Genomic DNA, 22,981 nt, shown 5'->3' with positions numbered 1-22,981 from the left:
TGGTTTCTGCCAAAGGGCAGAAACTTGGCTCCTTCAAGCACATTTGCCTCCAAAACCTCCAATCATGCATTTAGCTCAACCAAAACATGCAAATATACATACATTGGCTCCCAGGGGCTTCAAACTAACTTAAACCCCAACTACAACACACAACAACAACACAAAACCAACATACATTGTTCAAAACATAACATTAACTCAAAAACCTAACTATGAGCTAAACATGCATTCTACCCCATAGATCTTGCATAAAACTTACTTTAAACATGAAATGGGCTTAAGATCGGCTCTTACCTCTTGAAGATCGAGGGAGAGACGTCCTAAACTCGGAGGTGGGAGATTTTGAGTTCTTGAACCTCAAAGCTCCAAAACTTGCTTTAAACTCGAAAATCTTCAAAACAACGTAAAAACTTGTGAGAATCTTGAAATATTTGAAGGAAAGAACTCAAGAATGGTGAGGAATGGCGGAAGGGCTCACCTTGGCCGAAAATGGGGAGAAAGCTCGCCCATTTCGGCTAAGGGGCTCTTTTATAGTGGCTGGCCAGGCCACATTCGGGAGCCGAACGTGCCCCCGCATGCATGCCATGTTCGGCGGCCGAACCTGGGCTTCCCTCACTCATGCCTTCGGGGGCCTAAGGCTCACCCGAAAAGCATGCATGTTCGGCGGCCGAACCTGAGTTTCCTCCAAGGGTGTTTTTATTCTAAAAAACTCATTTCCTCTTTACTTAAAATCATCAAAAACATTAAAACATTTCATGAAAACATGGTTTTTACCCTTCTAGAGGTTTCCGACACCCGAGATTCCACCGGACGGTAGGAATTTCGATACCGGAGTCTAGCCGTGTATTACATTCTCCCCCCCTTAAGAACATTCGTCCCCGAATGTTCCTCAACTAACACATAGCATGGCATACACACATCATACACATAAAACACATGAAACAAATAAGAAACTAACCTTAGAAAAGATAAGGGTATTGCTGGAGCATGGACTCCCGTGTCTCCCAAGTGCATTCTTCCAAATTGTGGTGGTTCCATAGGACTTTCACCATCGGGATTTCCTTGTTTCTTAGCTTTCTGATCTGGGTGTCTATGATCCGCACTGGCTGCTCAACATAGGTGAGATCCTCTTGGACCTCCACATCAGGCTCACTAAGAACCTTGCCCGGATCTGACACAAATTTCCTCAACATTGAAACATGGAAAACCGGATGGATTCTTGCCATTGAAGCAGGCAAATCTAGCTTGTACGACACATTCCCAATCTTCTGCAAGATTTCGAAGGGTCCGATGTATCGTGGGGCTAGTTTACCTTTCTTCCCAAAATGAACCATTCCTTTCATTGGAGACACCTTGAGCAATACCAGATCCCCCTCCTGAAACTCTACCTGTCTTCTGCGGATGTCTGCATAACTCTTCTGTCTGCTTGCAGCAGTCTTGATTCTCTCTCTGATTATGGGTACCACCCTGCTGGTGATCTCTACTAGCTCAGGCCCTGCCAAGGCCTTTTCTCCAACTTCCTCCCAGCAAACAGGTGACCTGCACTTCCTCCCATATAAAGCTTCATATGGAGCCATCCCGATGCTAGCATGATGGCTGTTATTGTAGGCAAACTCCACCAAAGGTAGATGCTGCCTCCAAGAACCGCCAAAGTCCAGCACACACATTCTAAGCATATCCTCGATAGTCTGGATGGTCCTTTCGGACTGTCCGTCCGTCTGGAGGTGGAAGGCAGTACTGAAATCCAATCTAGTACCCATGGCATTCTGCAGACTCCGCCAAAACCTGGAGGTGAACTGGGGCCCTCTATCCGACACTATCGAAACCGGAACCCCATGCAGCCTGACGATCTCATCCACATATACCTGCGCCAACTTGTCCACAGAGTAGCCACTCCTGACAGGGATGAAGTGAGCAGATTTGGTGAGTCTGTCCACAATCACCCATATGGAGTCCAATCTGTTGGACGCCGCCGGTAACCCCACTACGAAGTCCATAGCTATATTCTCCCATTTTCACTCTGGAATAGGTAGCGGGTTAAGCATTCCAGCCGGCTTCTGATGTTCTAGCTTCACCCTCTGACACACTTCGCAGGCTGACACGAACTGTGCCACTTCTTTCTTCATCGCTGGCCACCAATAAACTTTCTTCAGATCTTGATACATCTTGGTGGCTCCGGGGTGAACGCTGTATCTTGCATTATGAGCCTCTCTCATAATGTCTCCTTTTAGCCCTATGTCATATGGTACACATAGTCTGCTCCCGTAGCGGAGGATCCCTTTGCTGTCGAATCTGAACTCACTATCTTTGCCTGACTGAGCAGTCCTGGCAATCTTCACTAACTCTAGGTCCTCATGCTGTTTCTGAGCCACCTGCTCCAGAAACACGGGTGCCACTCTCATCTGGGCTACCAAAGCACCTGTACCAGACAACTCCAACTGTAGACCTTCCTCAACGAGCTTGTAAAACTCCTTCACCACTGGCCTCCTCTCTGCTGATATGTGGGATAAACTGCCTAGTGACTTCCGGCTTAGGGCGTCTGCCACGACGTTCGCCTTACCCGGATGATACTAAATCTTGCAATCATAGTCACTCAGCAGCTCTACCCATCTCCTCTGTCTCAAGTTCAAGTCTCTTTGACTCAGGATGTACTGCAGGCTTTTATGATCTGTGAAGATCTCACATTTTACCCCATAGAGGTAGTGCCTCCACATCTTGAGTGCAAAGATTACTGCTGCCATCTCAAGGTCATGTGTGGGGTAATTCAACTCATGCTTCTTTAGCTGCCTAGAAGCATAAGCAATCACCCTCTCATTCTGCATCAGTACACAACCCAGTCCCACACGGGACGCATCACAAAAGACTGTAAAGTCCTCATCACTAGATGGCAAAGCTAAAACTGGTGCTGAAGTCAACCTCTTCTTAAGCTCTTCGAAACTCTCTTCGCACGGGTCGGTCCACAGAAACTTCTGATTCTTCCTGGTTAGTCTGGTCAGAGGAGCTGCTATTTTCGAGAAGTCCTGAACGAACCTCCTGTAGTAACCTGCCAAACCCAAGAAACTCCTGATCTCTGTTGCTGAAGTGGGTCTAGGCCAGTTAGCCACAGTTTCTGTCTTCTTGGGGTCCACCTCTATTCCATTTTCTGACACTAAATGCCCCAAGAAGGAAATGCTCCTCAGCCAGAACTCACACTTGGAGAACTTGGCGTATAAGCCATGTTCCCTCAAGGTCTGCAGAACCAACCTCAGATGATGGGCATGCTCCTCTGCATTCCTGGAATACACTAAGATATCATCTATGAAGACGATAACAAAGTGATCCAGGTACTGGCTAAACACTCTGTTCATGAGGTCCATGAATGCTGCAGGGGCGTTAGTTAACCCGAACGGCATTACAAGGAACTCAAAATGCCCATATCTGGTCCTGAAAGCCGTCTTTGGCACATCCTCATCTCTGATCCTCAGCTGATGATACCCAGATCTCAGATCTATTTTGGAGAAACAACCCGCTCCTGCTAGCTGGTCGAATAGATCGTCGATCCTTGGCAAAGGGTACTTGTTCTTGTTAGTGACTTTGTTCAACTGCCTGTAGTCGATACAAAGTCTAAGGGATCCATCCTTCTTTCTGACAAACAAAACTGGAGCATCCCAGGGTGAGGTACTTGGTCGGATGAAACCCTTGTCTACCAGCTCTTGCAACTGTTCTTTCAATTCCTTCAACTCGGCTGGAGCCATCCTGTAGGGAGGGATAGAGATCGGTCGGGTTCCGGGCATCAATTCTATCTCGAACTCTATCTCCCTAGCAGGTGGTAAACCTGGCAACTCGTCTGGGAAGACGTCTAGAAACTCTCTAACCACTGGCACCGAGGCGGGCTCTCTAACCTGACTGCTAAGCTCTCTCACATGAGCCAAATACCCCTGACATCCCCTCCTAAGCAACCTACGAGCCTGAAGAGCTGATATCAGACCTCTAGGTGTACCCCTCCTGTCTCCTCTGAAGACAACCTCTGACCCATCCTGACCTCTGAACCTGACTACCTTGTCCCTGCAGTCCAAGGTAGCACCATGGGTAGATAACCAGTCCATCCCTAGAATGACGTCAAAATCTGTCAAGTCTAGAACCACAAGGTCGGCGGACAAGCATCTCCCCTCAACAAAAACAGGACTACACTGGCAGACTGACTCTGCCACTGATGGATCACACTTGGGTCCACTGACCCAGAGAGGACACTCTAACTCAGAGATCATCAACCCTACCCTCTGGACGGCTCTCGGTGCAATAAAAGAATGAGATGCGCCCGGGTCCATCAAGGCATACACATTTGAACAACCAATGACTAAATTACCTGCCACCACGGTGTTAGATGCATCTGCCTCCTGCTGTGTCATTGTGAAGATCCGTGCTGGAGCTGATGGACCTTCACCTCTGAAACCCGCTGAAGAAGAGGCTACCCCTCTCCCTCTGCCTGTGCCACTGGCCTGAGTCATGGCTGGAGCTGCTGGCTGCGCTACACTACCTGAAGCTGTCTGCTGGGACTGTGCCATCGGGGCTGCTCTTGGACATTCTCGAGACATATGCCCCTCCTGACCACATCTGTAACAGGCCGTTGTCCCAAACCGACATACTCCTCTGTGTGGCTTACCACACCTTGCACAAATTGCATTATCCGCACCAGAGCTTGAGCCACTCCCTAGTCCCAGACTGGACTTAACCTTGTTCCAGAACTTGTTCTTCTTAGACTTCCTGGGACCTCTGTCCCACTTCTTGCTACCTGAAGTTGCTGCACTCATTGAAGAAGAGCCTGGGGTCTTAGAACCAGAAGGTTGTGCCACTGACTGTTTAACTGTCCCTTGAACGATGGCACTGGCCTCCATTTTCCGGGCCATATCCACTATGGCATGGAAGCTCTCCCTATCTGCTGACTGGATCAAGGAGGAATATCTGGAGTGGAGTTTCATGATATACCTCCTTGACCTTTTCTGGTCTGAGTCAAGACTTTGCCCTGCAAATGGCAACAGCTCCTAAAATCTGTCTGTGAACTCCTCTACACCCATCTCATCAGTCTACCTCAACTGCTCAAACTCTATCATCTTCAGCTCCCTTGAACTATCTGGGAAAGCCCATCCTGCAAACTCATTTGCAAACTCCTCCCAAGACATGCTATCCACTTTCGGGTTCACATAATTCTTGAACCATTCTCGTGCCTTCTTGCACTTAAGTGTGAACCCAGCCATCTGAATGGCTCTACTATCATCAGCCCCAATCTCATCTGTGATCACCTTGACCCTCTCCAGATACACAAACGGGTCATCCCCTTTTTCATACTGGGGAGCACCCAACTTCATGTAGTCAGTCATCTTGACCTTGCTCCCACTGGCTGAGCTAGGTCTAGGAGGTTGGGTAGCTGGGGCTGCTGTTTCTGTTGGAGGAGGAGGAGGTGCAACATCCCTTGGGGTAGGGTTTGTTGGATTTGGATAGTAAGGTGGGGGTGGATACATTAGGTATTGTGAATATGGTGGATAATAAGGTGGGTATGGCATCTGTGTGGGATAAGGGCTAAAGCTGTGGTAGTCCGATGTGCCTCCCATCGAATACCCAGGGTTTTGTGAGAAGGGTGGGTAGTAAGGTGGCTGAACAAATCCCGAGGCCTGAGTGCCTCCTTGGGATTCTCCCATTCCTTCTTCTGACATACTGACTCCCAGACTGCCATCCCTCCTCTGCTCTACATCCATATCATCCCCCATGTCCTCTGACGCTCCTCCCTGAACTGTTCCTCTGACTGATCTGCTTCTACCCAGATCCAAAGACCTTCTAGGGTCTCTTACTGCTCTTTCTCTGCTAGACCTACTAGACATTGCCCTAGGCAATGCTGGAGGACGGGCGCTCGTGCCCTCATCCTCAGGGGGTACTCCAGTCAATCTTGCTGATCGACGAGTTCCTCTCATCCTGTTTTCTGAAAACAGTACACATCACATAAACATTAGCATCATATGGTTCATGTGGGCACACATGAACCCGCATCACACATCATAGCATATCATTAATGCACATGCATATAATCATGGCATTTCACATCATCATGTAAGACAGGACTCCACATCCTATCCTAGTGGACATGACCTTTCCTATTGTGCTTGACCTTCTACAACATCTATGAGCCCGACACTCTAGGTCCGGCCATATGAACCTAGGGCTCTGATACCATTCTGTAACGACCCAAAAATCGGACCGCTACCGGCGCTAGGATCCAGATCGGCTTAAGGCCGCCGGGACCCGTAGCAAGCCTGACATGCAACCTGTAACCCTGTTTAATCCCATACATGATCAACAATTATACATAAAAATTTAAAACTTTTCTTTCATACATTCTATCATCCACCAAACTCAACCTGTGCATGCACTGAACATATACATAATCATAAACTTGACCCCTCTGTGGGATCTCATCAAAGCCCCCAATGGGTGGCATAACTAGAGTTGAGTTGGCTAAACATGGACATCAATAACATTAATATCATGTTTCAAAAGGGATTACATTAAACTATGGTCAAGCACACTTCTAACCTCAATATCATTACATTACATATCTATACATCATTATACAATCTGTCATGTCCACTTTCTAACTATTACATACATAAGACTTCATTACTCTTCTCGACTTCTCTGTCTAACCCGTACCTGTAAACCTGGGGAATTTGGGAGAGGGGTGAGCTACTAGAGCCCAGTGAGCAGAATAGTAAAGCATTTAAAACATATGATAACATGAAATGCATCACATCACAACTAATCATATCAAGGATGAACTTGTCACCATTTAGCCCTCTACATAATCCAATCACGCCAGGGGCGTAGTGCAGGCCACACCTGGTCTTTCTCTTATACATAACATAACATAACATACATAATCCATGATGTCGGGGGCGTAGTGCAGGCCACATCCGGTCTTTCTCTTACATAGTGCTAGGGGCGTAGTGCAGGCCACACCTGGACTTCCATATCATATCATCATGTCATAACATATGAGGGCTAATGGATCATTCAACATTCATCCACATCAACAACATATTATGCAATGCAACATATTCGTGATTTCTAATGCAAGCATCCTAGAATATCACATGGCATCCGTGATGCATGAACATGCTCAAAACTGATTTATTTATTTATTTAAAAGCATAAGAGTCATTCCACTCACCTCTGACTAGCTCTGACACTGACTGAAGCAGCTGACTCACTGCTGGGGTCCTCGGTTCCTCGGGTACGAACCTACACAGGTGGACTCAAATGAGGGACCAAATAACTAGAACATAACTCTAAAAACATCCCCCAAAAACCCCCTAAAACACCTCAAAACAATCATGTAAAAACATGCAAAGGAAGGCAGAACAGGGCAGGTTCGGCGGCACCTTCGGCGGCCGAAAGTCCCAGACAGAGACGAAAGTCTCTTTTCGGGGGCAACTTCGGCAGCCGAAAGGCCTGCCTCCCCAGCCATGTTCGGCGGCCGAAAGTTCCTTCGGCTGCCGAACCTGGTTTCTGCCAAAGGGCAGAAACTTGGCTCCTTCAAGCACATTTGCCTCCAAAACCTCCAATCATGCATTTAGCTCAACCAAAACATGCAAATATACATACATTGGCTCCTAGGGGCTTCAAACTAACTTAAACCCCAACTACAACACACAACAACAACACAAAACCAACATACATTGTTCAAAACATAACATTAACTCAAAAACCTAACTATGAGCTAAACATGCATTCTACCCCATAGATCTTGCATAAAACTTACTTTAAACATGAAATGGGCTTAAGATCGGCTCTTACCTCTTGAAGATCGAGGGAGAGACGTCCTAAACTCAGAGGATGGAGATTTTGAGTTCTTGAACCTCAAAGCTCCAAAACTTGCTTTAAACTCGAAAATCTTCAAAACAACGTAAAAACTTGTGAGAATCTTGAAAGATTTGAAGGAAAGAACTCAAGAATGGTGAGGAATGGCGGAAGGGCTCACCTTGGCCGAAAATGGGGAGAAAGCTCGCCCATTTCGGCTAAGGGGCTCTTTTATAGTGGCTGGCCAGGCCACATTCGGGAGCCGAACGTGCCCCCGCATGCATGCCATGTTCGGCGGCCGAACTTGAGGTTCGGCGGCCGAACCTGGGCTTCCCTCACTCATGCCTTCGGGGGCCTAAGGCTCACCCGAAAAGCATGCATGTTCGGCGGCCGAACTTTGAGTTTCGGCGGCCGAACCTGAGTTTCCTCCAAGGGTGTTTTTATTCTAAAAAACTCATTTCCTCTTTACTTAAAATCATCAAAAACATTAAAACATTTCATGAAAACATGGTTTTTACCCTTCTAGAGGTTTCCGACACCCGAGATTCCACCGGACGGTAGGAATTCCGATACCGGAGTCTAGCCGAGTATTACAACTAACTTGTATGTTTCTTATTCTTGCTGCTCTTAAAATCAATTCGTTATAAGTGTTCTTAATTGCATGTTAATTAAGGGTGCTTTAGATTGTGGAATTATTTTCTGAATTAAGTTTTTTTTACTAGGGTATGTGTCGTTTCAGTCTCTAATAGGCTGGGGTTCCGCATCAATTGGTATCAAAGCTAGGTTCAGTAATAATTTCTTAACTATCCTTTGTGTTTTTTCTTCAATTTTTCATGATCTTTCCGTTTGGGATACCTACCAGAGTCGAATACATTGTTTAGTTGCTGTTCAAATCGTATTTTACCCTAAATTCTTGTTTAGGCAGAATTACTATCTTCAGTGGTTTGGTTTGTGCTTTCTGCCCTAATTCGTATGCTCCTATTCTAACACTCTTAGAATAGTATTTCCAGTGTTTTACTTTAGTCTATATAAAAAAAAATACAAAAAAGAAGAAAAAAAAAGAAAAAGAATTTCTGCAATTTGGGTCAATTGTTCAAACTTCATTTTGATATTGATACCTACTGGTACAAATCATATTTCATATACCTTGAACAAAAATATCAGGGTTTGGGATTCGAAATACATGTTTGGGGTAGGTTTAGGGCAAATTTGGGTAGTATTTTTGTAATACCCGGCTAGACTCCGATATCGGAATTCCTACTGTCCGGTGGAATCTCGGATGTCGAAAACCTCTAGAAGGACAAAATTATGTTTTTATAAAATGTTTTCATGTATTTTATGGTTTTAAGCAAGAAAGAAATTGAGTTTTGAATGAAAAAGACCATGGAGGGAAATCCAGGTTCGGCCGCCGAACTTGCATGAGTTTTGGAGGCACTTTAGGCTTCCGAAGGTGGTCTGGCAGCCACCTATAAGAGGCCCCATGGCCGAAAATGGGCGAGTTTTCTTCCCCATTTCCGGCCAGAGGTGAGTTCATGCCCTCCCATGGTTGGTTTTGATGTTCTTCCTCAAATCTTTCACGTTGTAATAAGTGGTTGCTTAGTTTTTGAAGTTTTTGAAGATAAGATCAAGTTTTGGAGCTTGGAGGCCCAAGGAGCTAGATCTCTTCCATCTCCAAGTTAGGATCGTTTTCCCTCTAGATCTTCAAGAGGTAAGCTTCGATCCTACCTTTCTTGTATGTTTTAAGCAAGTTTTGAGGGGTTATGGGGTAGAAATGCATGTTTAGGTTTATGTGCTTGTATGGTTAATGTGTGTTGTATATGTATGTCTTGAGTTGTTTTGTGTTATTGTTGGGGTTTAGGATAGTTTGAGACCCCTATATGCTTATTTGCTTGTGTATGCATGTTGTAGAATAGCTAAATGCATGTTTGAATGGTTTGGGAGGCAAAATGTGCATGTGGAGGCTGAGTTCTGCCACTTTGGAAGAACTCAGGTTCGGCAGCCGAAGGGACTTTCGGCCGCCGAACCTGCCTGTGGAGGCAAGCCTTTGGCTGCCGAACCCTGCCCTCGAAAGTGGACTTTCGGCTCTAGAAGGGAGTTTCGGCCGCCGAAGGTGTCGCCGAACATGCATGAGTTTTGGATCTGGAAGGAACCTTCGGCTGCCAAAAGTGCCGCCGAAGGTGCATGACTTTCAGCTCTGGAGGGACTTTCGGCCGCCGAACCTGCCACCGAAAGTGCCATGTTCAGCCTTCCTTTGTAAAATTTCTATGATTGTTTTAAAGTGTTTTAGGGAGTTTTTGGGGAGTAGTTTATAGTCATGTTCATGTATGTTTGGTCCCTCATTTGAGTCCACCTGTGTAGGTTCAGACCCGAGGAACCGAGGACCCCAGCAGTGAGATAACTGCTTTCGAGTCTTTTCAGAGCTAGCCTGAGGTGAGTAGAATGAATCTTTATGTTTCAAAGATAAATTAATTTTGAGCATGTTCATGCATCATAAATGTCATGTGATATGTATTAGGTTGTTCGCATTAGGATCCACGAATATGTTGCATTGCATATCTTGATGTTGATGTAGATGGATGTTGGATGACCCATTAGTCCTCAGTATGATGAGATATGATATGATATGATATAGAAGTCCAGGTGTGGCCTGCCCGATGCCCCTGTCACAATGTGAGAGAAAGTCCGGGTGTGGCCTGCACTACACCCCCGGCACGACTGGATAGGTATGATATGATATGTGTAAGAGAAAGACCAGGTGTGGCCTGCACTATGCCCCTGGCATGATTGGATTATGTAGAGGACTATTGGTGACAAGTCCATCCTTAATGTGATTTGTTTGTGATGTGATGCATTCCATGAAAGCATGAATTTTAATATAATGTTTTACTATTCTGCTCACTGGGCTCTAGTAGCTCACCCCATTCCCTTAATCCCCCAGGTTTGCAGGTATGAGATAGATCAGGAAGTCAACAAGAGTAAAGTTATGTTTTATGTAATAGCTAGCTATGGACATGAGAAAGACATTGTAATGTAAAGTACAATACATTAATGTATTGTAATGATGTTTATGGAAGTTTAGAGTTGTGCTTGACCCTAGTATGTTGGTTAATCCCTTTGTACATGGTATATAAAATGTTTTATTACTGTTTATATAAACCAAGCTTAAAATATGATATGTTACCCCATTGGAGCATTTAATGAGGACTCCAGTGTGGGGTTTGATGTTTATACTTATGAGTTGTGTATGCACAGGTTAAGTTTGGTAAATGAATGAGAAAGATTAAAATTTTTATGTATATATTTGATTATGTATGGGATTTAACAGGTATACAGAATATAAGTTAGGCTTGCTACGGGTCCCGGCGGCCTTATGTCGATCTGGATCCTAGCGCCGGTAGCAGTCCGGTTTCCGGGTCGTTACAATTTTCACAAAAATAGTTTTACTTAATACTTGCTGTTTTAAGTGTTTTTTTTGTTTGCTTGCTTTGAATTGTTTTTTTTGAGTCAATATTAAGATCAGTTAACCTAGGATTGCATGCTTAGGGATAACTTCATGTTAAGCACATTCGTCTTGTTAATTTTTGATTCTTAGTTTGTCAATTTGGTGTCTTTCTGTTTGTTGGTTCCTTACACTTAGTTTGACAAATTGAACATTGTTGAACATCTAATTACACTTAGTACACGAAATTTCACTTTTGTGTGCTAAATCAATCCGTTTGTTCATTTTGGTCAGTTTGCATCTAGTGTTGTTTCCTATATTTTCTTGTTAGGTCTTTCCTTGCTTTCCTTATTATTTGAATCATACAAGCTTGGCTTATTGACTCTTTATTCTGATGTGCACTTTTGAGATACTAAGTGAGTGCTTGAAAGTTAAACACGTGAGTTGAGAGAATTGTGAATTTTTCTATAATGTCTGGGCATAATACTGGTGATACTTCTGACCCTACGTTTGATCTTAAAGATATGTATAAAGCTTTCATGAATAGCTTTCAGAAGCTAAATTTGAGAATGGATAACCTTGATGACAACCTTAGATCTTCAAAGGGCAAGTCCAATAAGAGGGATGATGATACACACGAACCATCCTATGAAGAGGAAAATGTAGCACAATCAACCCCTTTTCGAGCCAGAAGGTTCAATGATCGTGTACCCTATGTAGATAACAATATGAAATCCATAAAGATGAAGATTCCAAGCTTCAATGGTAAGGCTGATGTTGATGCCTATTTAGAGTGGGAGCGTAAAGTGGAGATAGTTTTTAACTGTCAAAGCTATTCTGATGATAAAAAGGTAAAACTTGCTGCCCTTGAGTTTTCAGATTATGCACTAATATGGTGGGATGAGCTTGTGAAATCTAGGAAAAGGAATGGAGAGTTACCCATTGCTAGTTGGGACGAGATGAAGCGAATCATGAGGAAGAAATATGTGCCTACTTATTACCATAGAGATCTCCATCATCAGTTGCAAAGATTAACTCAGGGATCAAAGTCTGTTGATGAGTATCATAAGGAGATGGAGTTGCTCCTGATCAAAGCAAACATAGTGGAGGAGGAAGACCAGACTATGGCTCATTTCTTTGGTGGTCTTAACAAAGAGTTTGCTAATGTGGTTGATTTGCAACCATATGTTGATTTGGAAGACTTGGTGAACATTGCAATTAAAGTGGAAAGACAAAGAGGCCGAAATAGATTGGGGCAACAGGGCTGCTCAAAACTCCAACAGCAAATGGGGTTCCAAATGGAACACCAAGCCTGATCCAAAAAGGTTTGATAAGTCTTCAACTCAAAAAGGCATGTTACCTTCCAAAGAAACATCCAACTCTCATGGTAAAAATGAATTAGCCCCTAAATCAAATAGAACTAGAGATATTCAGTGCTTTAAATGTAAAGGGCATGGGCATTATGTCAATGAGTGTGTTAATAAATGTGCCATGATAGTGAGGGAGATGAGATAGTCTCCGAAACTGATTCTGATTCTGATGAAATACTACCTTTAGAAGATTGTTCCGATGTAGAGATAGAAGAGTATCCTATTCAGGGAGAGTCCTTAGTGATATTGCGTACTTTAAATATTTCTATTAAAGAAGAAGGACTTGAACAGTGTGAAAACATCTTTCACACTCGTTGTTTGGTAGGTGGTAAAGTCTATAGCATGATAATAGATTCGGATAGTCAAGTTAATTGTGCTAGTACTATTTTAGTTGATAAATTAGGACTAGAAACTATTAAACACCTTAATCCTTACAGACTTCAGTGGTTGAATGATAGTGGCGAAGCAAAGGTAACCAAGCAATGTAAAGTTTCATTTTCTATTGGCAAGTATGTAGATGAGGTTACTTGTGATATTGTACCCATACAGGCTGGACATATTTTGTTGGGTAGACCATGGCAATTTGATAGGCGTGTCATTCATGATGGGTATAGTAATAGGTTTTCTTTTACGTTCCTTGGTGTAAAACATATACTTGTACCATTATCTCCTAAAGATGTATATGCAGATCAAGTAAAATTACAATAATCTGCTAAATTGGGTAAGGGAGGTGAGACAAGTAAAAAGAATGAGAGAAAAGAGGCCAGTAGTGAAAAGAAGGTTTCCAATGGCCCAAAGGAGAGTGACTGCACAGGAAAGGATAAAAATGAGAGACATGCAGGAGAGAAAACGTTAGTGAGTGTGGAGGTAAAATGAGAGCTGAGTGAGAAGAGTGAAGAATTCAGCAAGTCTTCCTTTTATTGTAAAGAGAGAGAGTTGAAGAAAGCATACTTAAGGAAGAGAGCTTTGATTATGTTGCGTTTTAGTTCCAATTTTATGATTAAGACTAACCCACTTTTTCTAAGTTATTGCAGAATTTTGCGGATGTATTTCCTGAGGAGGTGCCATCTAGGTTGCCACCCATTAGGGGAATAGAACATCAGATCGATTTTATTCCTGGAGCTCAGATTCCAAACCGTCCAGCTTACCGGAGTAATTCTGATGAGACAAAGGAATTGCAAAGGCAAGTTGATGAGTTGCTAGCTAAGGGACATATTAGGGAGAGCCTTAGTCCATGCGCCGTACCTGTTTTGTTGGTTTCAAAGAAAGATGGAACAATGCGCATGTGTGTTGATTGTCGTGCGATCAACAAAATCACTGTAAAGTATCGCCATCCTATTCCTAGATTAGATGATATGCTTGAAGAATTATGTGGTGTTGTTTTCTTTACCAAAATTGATTTGAAAAGCGGCCATCATCAAATTAGGATGAAGTTAGGTGATGAGTGGAAAACTGCCTTTAAGACTAAAAATGGTTTATATGAATGGTTAGTGATACCTTTTGGCTTAACTAATGCACCTAGCACATTTATGAGATTGATGAACCATGTTTTGCATGATTACCTAGGTAAGTTTGTGGTTGTGTATTTTGATGATATATTGATTTATAGCCGAAACCTGGATGATCATATTAGGCATGTTGAACTAGTTCTAAAGAAGTTGCGTGAACATGAATTGTATGCTAATCTTAAGAAATGCACATTTTGTACTGATAGTGTCATATTCCTAGGATTTATTATTAGTTCACGTGGAGTTGAGGTAGATACTGAAAAGGTTAAGGCTATCCAAGAATGGCCTACACCTAAGAATGCTAATGAGGTGAGATCCTTTCATGGATTAGCAAGCTTCTATAGGAGGTTTGTTAGAGATTTCAGTACTATTACTGCATCTCTAAATGAGATCATTAAAAAGGCTGTAGGATTTAAATGGGGTAAAGAACATGAACTTGCATTTAACAAATTAAAGGAAAAACTTACTACTGCTCCTGTTTTAAGGTTACCTAATTTTTCTAAAACCTTTGAAATTGAATGTGATGCTTCTGGGATTGGTATTGGTGCTGTTCTTATGCAAGAAGGCCGACCCATAGCATATTTCAGTGAGAAGCTAGGTGGCACACATTTGAACTATTCCATCTATGACAAAGAGTTCTACGCACTGATTAGGGCTCTTGAAGTTTGGAAACACTACTTACTGCCTAATGAGTTTGTGATTCATACCGACCATCAGTCTCTCAAACACTTGAAGGGATAAAGGAAGTTGAATAGGAGGCATGGTAAGTGGGTTGATGTAATACCCGGCTAGACTCCGGTATCGGAATTCCTACCGTCCGGTGGAATTTCGGATGTCGGAGACCTCTAGAAGGGTAAAACCATGTTTTCATGAAATGTTTTAATGTTTTTGATGATTTTAAGTAAAAAGAAAATGAGTTTTTGCATGAAAATAACTTTGGAGGAAAACTCAGGTTCGGCCGCCGAAACTCAAAGTTCGGCCGCCGAACATGCATGCATTTCGGGTGTGCCTTAGGCCCCCGAAGGCATAAGTGAGGGAAGTCCAGGTTCGGCGGCCGAACCTCAAGTTCGGCCGCCGAACATGGCATGCATGCGGAGGCACGTTCGGCCCCCGAACGTGGCCTGGCCAGCCACTATAAAAGGGTCCCTTAGCCGAAAACGGGCAAGTTTTTCTCCCCATTGTCGGCCAAGGTGAGCTCTCTGCCGTCCCTCACCAATCTTGAGTCTTTTCCTTCAGATCTTTCAAGATTTTCACAAGTTTTTACTTTCTTTTGAAGATTTTCAAGTTTTGAGCAAGTTTTGAACTTGGAGACCCAAGGAGCTAAATCTCTCCCAACTCCAAGTTAGATCGCCTCTACTCTCGATCTTCAAGAGGTAAGAGTCGATCTCTAGCTTACATTATGTTTTAAACAAGTTTTATGCAAGTTCATGGGGTAGAAAATGCATGAGTAAGCTTATGTTGAGTTATGGGTTTTTGATGAGTTTTTGAGCAATGTGGCTTGTAATGTGTGTTTGATGTGTTGTAGTTGGGGTTTAAGGTAGTTTGAGACCCCTAGGAGCTTGTATGCATGTTTTGGTTGAGCTAAATGCATGATGGTTTGAGTTTGGAGGCATTTGTGCATGTTTGAACCAAGTTTCTGCCCTTTGGGAGAAACCAGGTTCGGCAGCCGAAGGGAGTTTCAGCCGCCGAACCCTCTTGTGGAGGCAGCCTTCGGTTGCCGAAGCTTGCCCCCGAAAGGAGACTTTCGTCTCTGTCTGGGAGTTTCGGCCGCCGAAAGTGCCGCCGAACATGCATGAGTTTCGCCTCTGTCTGGGAGTTTCGGCCGCCGAAGGTGCCGCCGAACCTGCCTGACTTTCGGCTTTGGAGGGACTTTCGGCCGCCGAACCTGCCGCCGAAAGTGCCCTGTCCAGCCTTCCTTTGCACGTTCTTGCATGAATGTTTTGAGATGTTTTGAGATGTTTTAGGGGGTTTTTGGGGGATGTTTTTAGAGTTATGTTCTAGTTGTTTGGTCCCTCATTTGAGTCCACCTGTGTAGGTTCGGACCCGAGGAACCGAGGACCCCAGCAGTGAGTTCAGCTACTCCAGTGTCTAGTCAGAGCTACCCAGAGGTGAGTGGAATAACTCTTATACTTTTAAATAAATAAATCAGTTTTAGGATGATTCACGCATCATGAATGCCATGAGATATATTAGGGTGCTTGCATTAGAACTCACGAATATGTTGCATTGCATAATATGTTGATGATGCGGATGAATGTTGAATGATCCTTTAGTCCTCATATGGGATGATATGATGATGATACGGTACGGAAGACCAGTGAGGCCCATTCTACGCCCCTAGCACCATGTAAGAGAAAGACCAGTGAGGCCCATTCTATGCCCCTGGCATAGTTGGAATGTTATGATATGCTATGTTATGATTATGTAAGAGAAAGACCAGTGAGGCCCATTCTACGCCCCTGGCACAGTTGGAATATGTAGATGACTATTGGTGACAAATTCATCCTTGTTGTGATTAGCTGTGATGTGATGCATTTCATGTTATCATATGTTTCAAAGGTTTTATTATTATGCTCACTGGGCTATTGTAGCTCACCCCTCTCCCTTGACCCCCAGGTTTGCAGGTACAGGGTAGACCAGGAGGTCAGCAAGAGTAGTGAAGTCTTATGTATGTAATAGCTAGATTGTGGACATGATGAAATTGTATAATGATGTATAGATATGTAATATATTGATATTGAGGTCTAGAAGTGTGCTTGACCATAGCATGTTGTTATCCCTTTTAATACATGATCTTAGATATTTGATAATGTTTATGTAAACCAACTCAGCATATGTTATGCTACCCATTGGGGGCATTGAGGAGATCCCACTGAGGGGTTAAGTTTATGATTATGACTTTGTTCAGTGCATGCACATGTTGAGTTTGGTGTATGAATGAATGAATGAAAGAAAAGTTTTAATTTTTATGAATTTTGTTGATCATGTATGGGATTAAACAGGTTCATAGGATGTATGTTAGGCTTGCTACGGGTCCCGGCGGCCTTAAGCCGACCTGGATCCTAGCGCAGGTAGCGGTCCGATTTTCGGGTCGTTACAGAATGGTATCAGAGTCTTAGGTTCATATGGTCGGACCTAGAGTGTCGGGCTCATAGATGTTATAGAAGGTCAAGCACAATAAGAAGATCATGTCCACTAGGATAGGTTGTGGAGTTCTGTCTTGCATGATGATGTGAAATGCCATGATTATATGCATGTGCATTAATGATATACTATGATGTGTGATGCGGGTTCATGTGTGCCCACATGAACCATATGATGCTGATGTTTGCATGTTATGTGCTGTTTTTCAGAAAACAGGATGAGGGGAACTCGTCGATCTGCACGATTGACTGGAGTGCCACCTGAGGATGAGGGCACGAGCGCCCATCCTCCTACATTGCCTAGGGCAATGTCTAGTAGATCTAACAGAGAAAGAGCAGTAAGAGACCCTAGAAGGTCTTTGGATCTGGGAAGAAGCAGATCAGTCAGAGGAACAGTTCAGGGAGGAGCGTCAGAGGACATGGGGGATGATATGGATGTAGAGCAGAGGAGGGATGGCAGCTTGGGAGTTAGCATGTCAGATGAGGGAATGGGAGAATCCCAAGGAGGCACTCAGGCCTCGGGATTTGTTCAGCCACCTTACTACCCACCCTTCTCACAAAACCCTGGGTATTCGATGGGAGGCACATCGGATTACCATAGCTTTAGCCCTTATCCCACACAGATGCCATGCCCACCTTATTATCCACCATACCCAAAGTACCCAATATATCCACCTCCACCTTACTATCCAAATCCAGCAAACCCTACCTCAGAAAATGTTGCACCACCTCCACCACCTACAGAACCAGCAGCCCCAGCTACCCAACCTTCTAGACCTAGCTCAGGCAGTGGGAGCAAGGTCAAGATGACCGACTACATGAAGTTGGGTGCTCCTCAGTATGAAAAAGGGGATGACCCATTCGTGTATCTTGAAAGGGTTAAGGTGATCACAGATGAGATTGGGGCTGATGACAGTAGAGCCATTCAGATGGCTGGGTTCACGCTTAAGTGCAAGAAGGCACGAGAGTGGTTCAAGAATTATGTGAACCCGAGAGTGGACAGCATGTCTTGGGAAGAGTTTGCAAACGAGTTTGCCGGTTGGGCTTTCCCAGATAGTTCAAGGGAACTGAAGATGATAGAGTTTGAGCAGTTGAGGCAGACCGATGAGATGAGTGTAGAGGAGTTCACAGACATATTTTTGGAGTTGCTGCCATTTGCAGGACAAAACCTTGACTCAGACCAGAAAAGGTCAAGGAGGTATATCATGAAACTCCACTCCAGATATTCCTCCTTGATCCAGTCAGCAGATAGGGAGAGCTTCCATGCCATAGTGGATATGGCCCGGAAAATGGAGGCCAGTGCCATCGTTCAGGGGACGGTTAAACAGTCAGTGGCACAGTCTTCTGGTTCTAAGACCCCAGGCTCTTCTTCTTATAGTGCAGCAGCTTCAGGCAGCAAGAGGTGGAGCAGTACCACCAAGAAGTCGAAGAAGAACAAGTTTTGGAACAAGGTCAAGTCCAGTCTGGGACTAGGGAGTGGCTCGAGCTTTGGTGCGGATAATGCAGTTTGTGCAAAGTGTAGTAGACCACACAGAGGAGTTTGCCGGGCTGGGACAGCAGCTTGCTTCAGATGCGGGCAGGAGGGACACATGGCTCGGGAGTGTCCTAGGGCAGCTTTTGGAGCACAGTCTCAGCAGACAGCTTCTGGTAGTGTGGCTCAGCCAGCAGCTCCAGCCATGACTCAGGCCAGTGGCAGAGGTAGAGGGAGAAGGGCAGCCTCTTCTTCAGCGGGTTTCAGAGGTGAAGGTCCATCAGCTCCAGCACGGATCTTCACGATGACTCAGCAGGAGGCAGATGCATCTAACACCGTGGTGGCAGGTAATTTAGTCATTGGTTGTTCAGATGTGTATGCCTTGATGGACCCTGGTGCATCTCATTCTTTTATTGCTCCGAGAGTCGTTCAGAGGTTGGGGTTGATGATCTCTGGGTTAGAGTGTCCTCTCTGGTTCAGTGGACCCAAGTGTGATCCATCAGTGGCAGAGTCAGTCTGCCAGTGTAGTCCTGTGTTTGTTGAGGGAAGATGCTTGTCCGCCGACCTTGTGGTTCTAGACTTGACAGATTTTGACGTCATTCTAGGGATGGACTGGTTATCTACCCATGGTGCTACCTTGGACTGCAGGGACAAGGTAGTCAGGTTCAGAGGTCAGGATGGGTCAGAGGTTGTCTTCAGGGGAGACAGGAGGGGTACACCTAGAGGTCTGATACCAGCTCTTCAGGCTCGTAGGTTGCTTAGGAAGGGATGTCAGGGGTATTTGGCTCATGTGAGAGAGCATAGCAGTCTGGTTAGAGAGCCCGCCTCGGTGCCAGTGGTTAGAGAGTTTCTAGACGTCTTCCCAGACGAGCTGCCAGGTTTACCACCTGCTAGGGAGATAGAGTTCGAGATAGAACTGATGCCTGGAACCCGACCGATCTCTATCCCTCCCTACAGGATGGCTCCAGCCGAGTTGAAAGAATTGAAGGAACAGTTGCAAGAGTTGGTAGAAAAGGGCTTCATCCGACCGAGCACTTCACCTTGGGGTGCACCAGTTTTGTTCGTGAGAAAGAAGGATGGATCCCTTAGACTTTGTATCGACTACAGGCAGTTGAACAAAGTCACTACCAAGAATAAGTACCCGTTGCCAAGGATCGACGATCTATTTGACCAGCTAGTCGGAGTAGGTTGTTTCTCCAAAATAGATCTGAGATCGGGGTACCAACAGCTAAGGATAAGGGGGGAGGATGTGCCGAAGACAGCCTTCAGGACCAGATATGGGCATTTTGAGTTCCTTGTAATGCCGTTCGGGTTAACCAACGCCCCTGCAGCATTCATGGATCTCATGAACAGAGTGTTTAGTCAATACCTGGATCACTTTGTTATTGTCTTCATAGATGATATCTTGGTGTATTCCAGGAATGCAGAGGAGCATGCCCATCATCTGAGGTTGGTTCTGCAGACTTTGAGGGAACATGGCTTGTATGCCAAGTTCTCTAAGTGTGAGTTCTGGCTGAGGAGCATTTCATTCTTGGGGCATGTTGTGACAGAAAATGGGATAGAGGTGGACCCCAAGAAGGTAGAAACTGTGGCTAACTGGCCTAGACCCACTTCAGTGACGGAGATCAGGAGTTTCTTGGGTTTGGCAGGTTACTACAGGAGGTTCGTTCAGGACTTCTCGAAAATAGCAGCTCCTCTGACCAGACTAACCAGGAAGAATCAGAAGTTTCTGTGGACCGACCAGTGCGAAGAGAGTTTTGAAGAGCTTAAGAAGAGGTTGACTTCAGCACCAGTTTTAGCTCTGCCATCTAGTGATGAGGACTTTACAGTCTTTTGTGATGCGTCCCGTGTGGGACTGGGTTGTGTATTGATGCAGAATGAGAGGGTGATTGCTTATGCTTCTAGACAGCTGAAGAAGCATGAGTTAAATTACCCCACGCATGACCTAGAGATGGCAACAATAATCTTTGCACTCAAGATGTGGAGGCACTACCTCTATGGGGTAAAATGTGAGATCTTTACAGATCATAAGAGCCTGCAGTACATCCTGAGTCAAAGAGATTTGAATTTGAGACAGAGGAGATGGGTAGAGTTGCTGAGTGACTATGATTGCAAGATTCAGTATCATCCGGGTAAGGCGAATGTCGTGGCAGACGCCCTAAGCCGGAAGTCACTAGGCAGTCTATCCCATATCACGGCAGAGAGGAGACCAGTGGTGAAGGAGTTTTACAAGCTCATGGATGAAGGTCTACAGTTGGAGTTGTCTGGTACAGGTGCTTTAGTGGCCCAGATGAGAGTGACACCTGTGTTTCTGGAGCAGGTGGCTCAGAAACAGCATAAGGACCCAGAGTTAGTAAAGATTGCCAGGACTGTCCAGTCAGGCAAAGACAGTGAGTTCAGATTTGACAACAAGGGGATCCTCCGCTATGGGAGTCGATTGTGTGTACCAGATGACATAGGGCTAAAAGGAGACATTATGAGGGAGGCTCATAATGCAAGATACAACGTTCACCCCGGAGCCACCAAGATGTATCAAGATTTGAAGAAGGTTTATTGGTGGCCAGCGATGAAGAAAGAAGTGGCACAGTTTGTGTCAGCCTGCGAAGTGTGTCAGAGGGTGAAGCTGGAACATCAGAAGCCGGCTGGAATGCTTAACCCGCTACCTATTCTAGAGTGGAAATGGGAGAATATAGCTATGGACTTCGTAGTGGGGTTACCGGCAGCGTCCAACAGAGTGGACTCCATATGGGTGATTGTGGACAGACTCACCAAATCTGCTCACTTCATCCCTGTCAGGAGTGGCTACTCGGTGGACAAATTGGCGCAGGTATATGTGGATGAGATCGTCAGGCTGCATGGGGTTCCTGTTTCAATAGTGTCTGATAGAGGGCCCCAGTTCACCTCTAGGTTTTGGCGGAGTCTGCAGAATGCCATGGGTACTAGGTTGGATTTCAGTACTGCCTTCCACCCCCAGACGGACGGACAGTCCGAAAGGACCATCCAGACTATCGAGGATATGCTCAGAATGTGTGTGCTGGACTTTGGCGGTTCTTGGAGGCAGCATCTACCTTTGGTGGAGTTTGCCTACAATAACAGCCATCATGCTAGCATCGGGATGGCTCCATATGAAGCTTTGTACGGAAGGAAGTGCAGGTCACCTGTTTGCTGGGAGGAAGTTGGAGAGAAGGCCTTGGCGGGGCCTGAGCTAGTAGAGATTACCAGCAGGGTGGTACCCATAATCAGAGAAAGGATCAAGACTGCTGCAAGCAGGCAGAAGAGTTATGCAGACATCCGCAGAAGACAGGTAGAGTTTCAGAAGGGGGATCTGGTATTGCTCAAGGTGTCTCCAATGAAAGGAGTGGTTCGCTTTGGGAAGAAGGGTAAACTAGCCCCACGATACATCGGACCCTTTGAAGTCTTGCAAAAGATTGGGAATGTGTCGTACAAGCTGGATTTACCTGCTTCAATGGAAAGAATCCATCCGGTTTTCCATGTTTCCATGTTGAGAAAGTTCGTGTCAGATCCGGGCAAGGTTCTTAGTGAGCCTGATGTGGAGATCCAAGAAGATCTCACCTATGTTGAGCAGCCAGTACAGATCATAGACACCTAGATTAGGAAGCTGAGAAACAAGGAAATCCCGATGGTGAAAGTCCTTTGGAACCACCACAATATGGAAGAGTGCACCTGGGAGACACGGGAGTCCATGCTCCAACAATACCCTTATCTTTTCTAAGGTTAGTTCTTTGTGAGTTTTATGTGCTTTACATGTATGTTATGTGTATGCCATGCTATGTGCTAGTTGAGGAACATTCGGGGACGAATGTTCTTAAGGGGGGGAGAATGTAATACCTGGCTAGACTCCGGTATCGGAATTCCTACCGTCCGGTGGAATTTCGAATGTTGGAGACCTCTAGAAGGGTAAAACCATGTTTTCATGAAATGTTTTAATGTTTTTTATGATTTTAAGTAAAAAGAAAATGAGTTTTTGCATGAAAATAACTTTGGAGGAAAACTCAGGTTCGGCCGTCGAAACTCAAAGTTCGGCCGCCGAACATGCATGCATTTCGGGTGTGCCTTAGGCCCCCGAAGGCATAAGTGAGGGAAGTCCAGGTTCGGCCGCCGAACCTCAAGTTCGGCCGCCGAACATGGCATGCATGCGGAGGCACGTTCGGCCCCCGAACGTGGCCTGGCCAGCCACTATAAAAGGGTCCCTTAGCCGAAAA

Source organism: Manihot esculenta, chromosome 4 (assembly GCF_001659605.2).
Source record: "Manihot esculenta cultivar AM560-2 chromosome 4, M.esculenta_v8, whole genome shotgun sequence".
In the NCBI taxonomy this organism is placed as follows: Eukaryota; Viridiplantae; Streptophyta; class Magnoliopsida; order Malpighiales; family Euphorbiaceae; genus Manihot; species Manihot esculenta.
The sequence above is the reverse complement of the archived record's forward strand: the minus strand, read 5'-3'. Positions refer to the sequence as shown.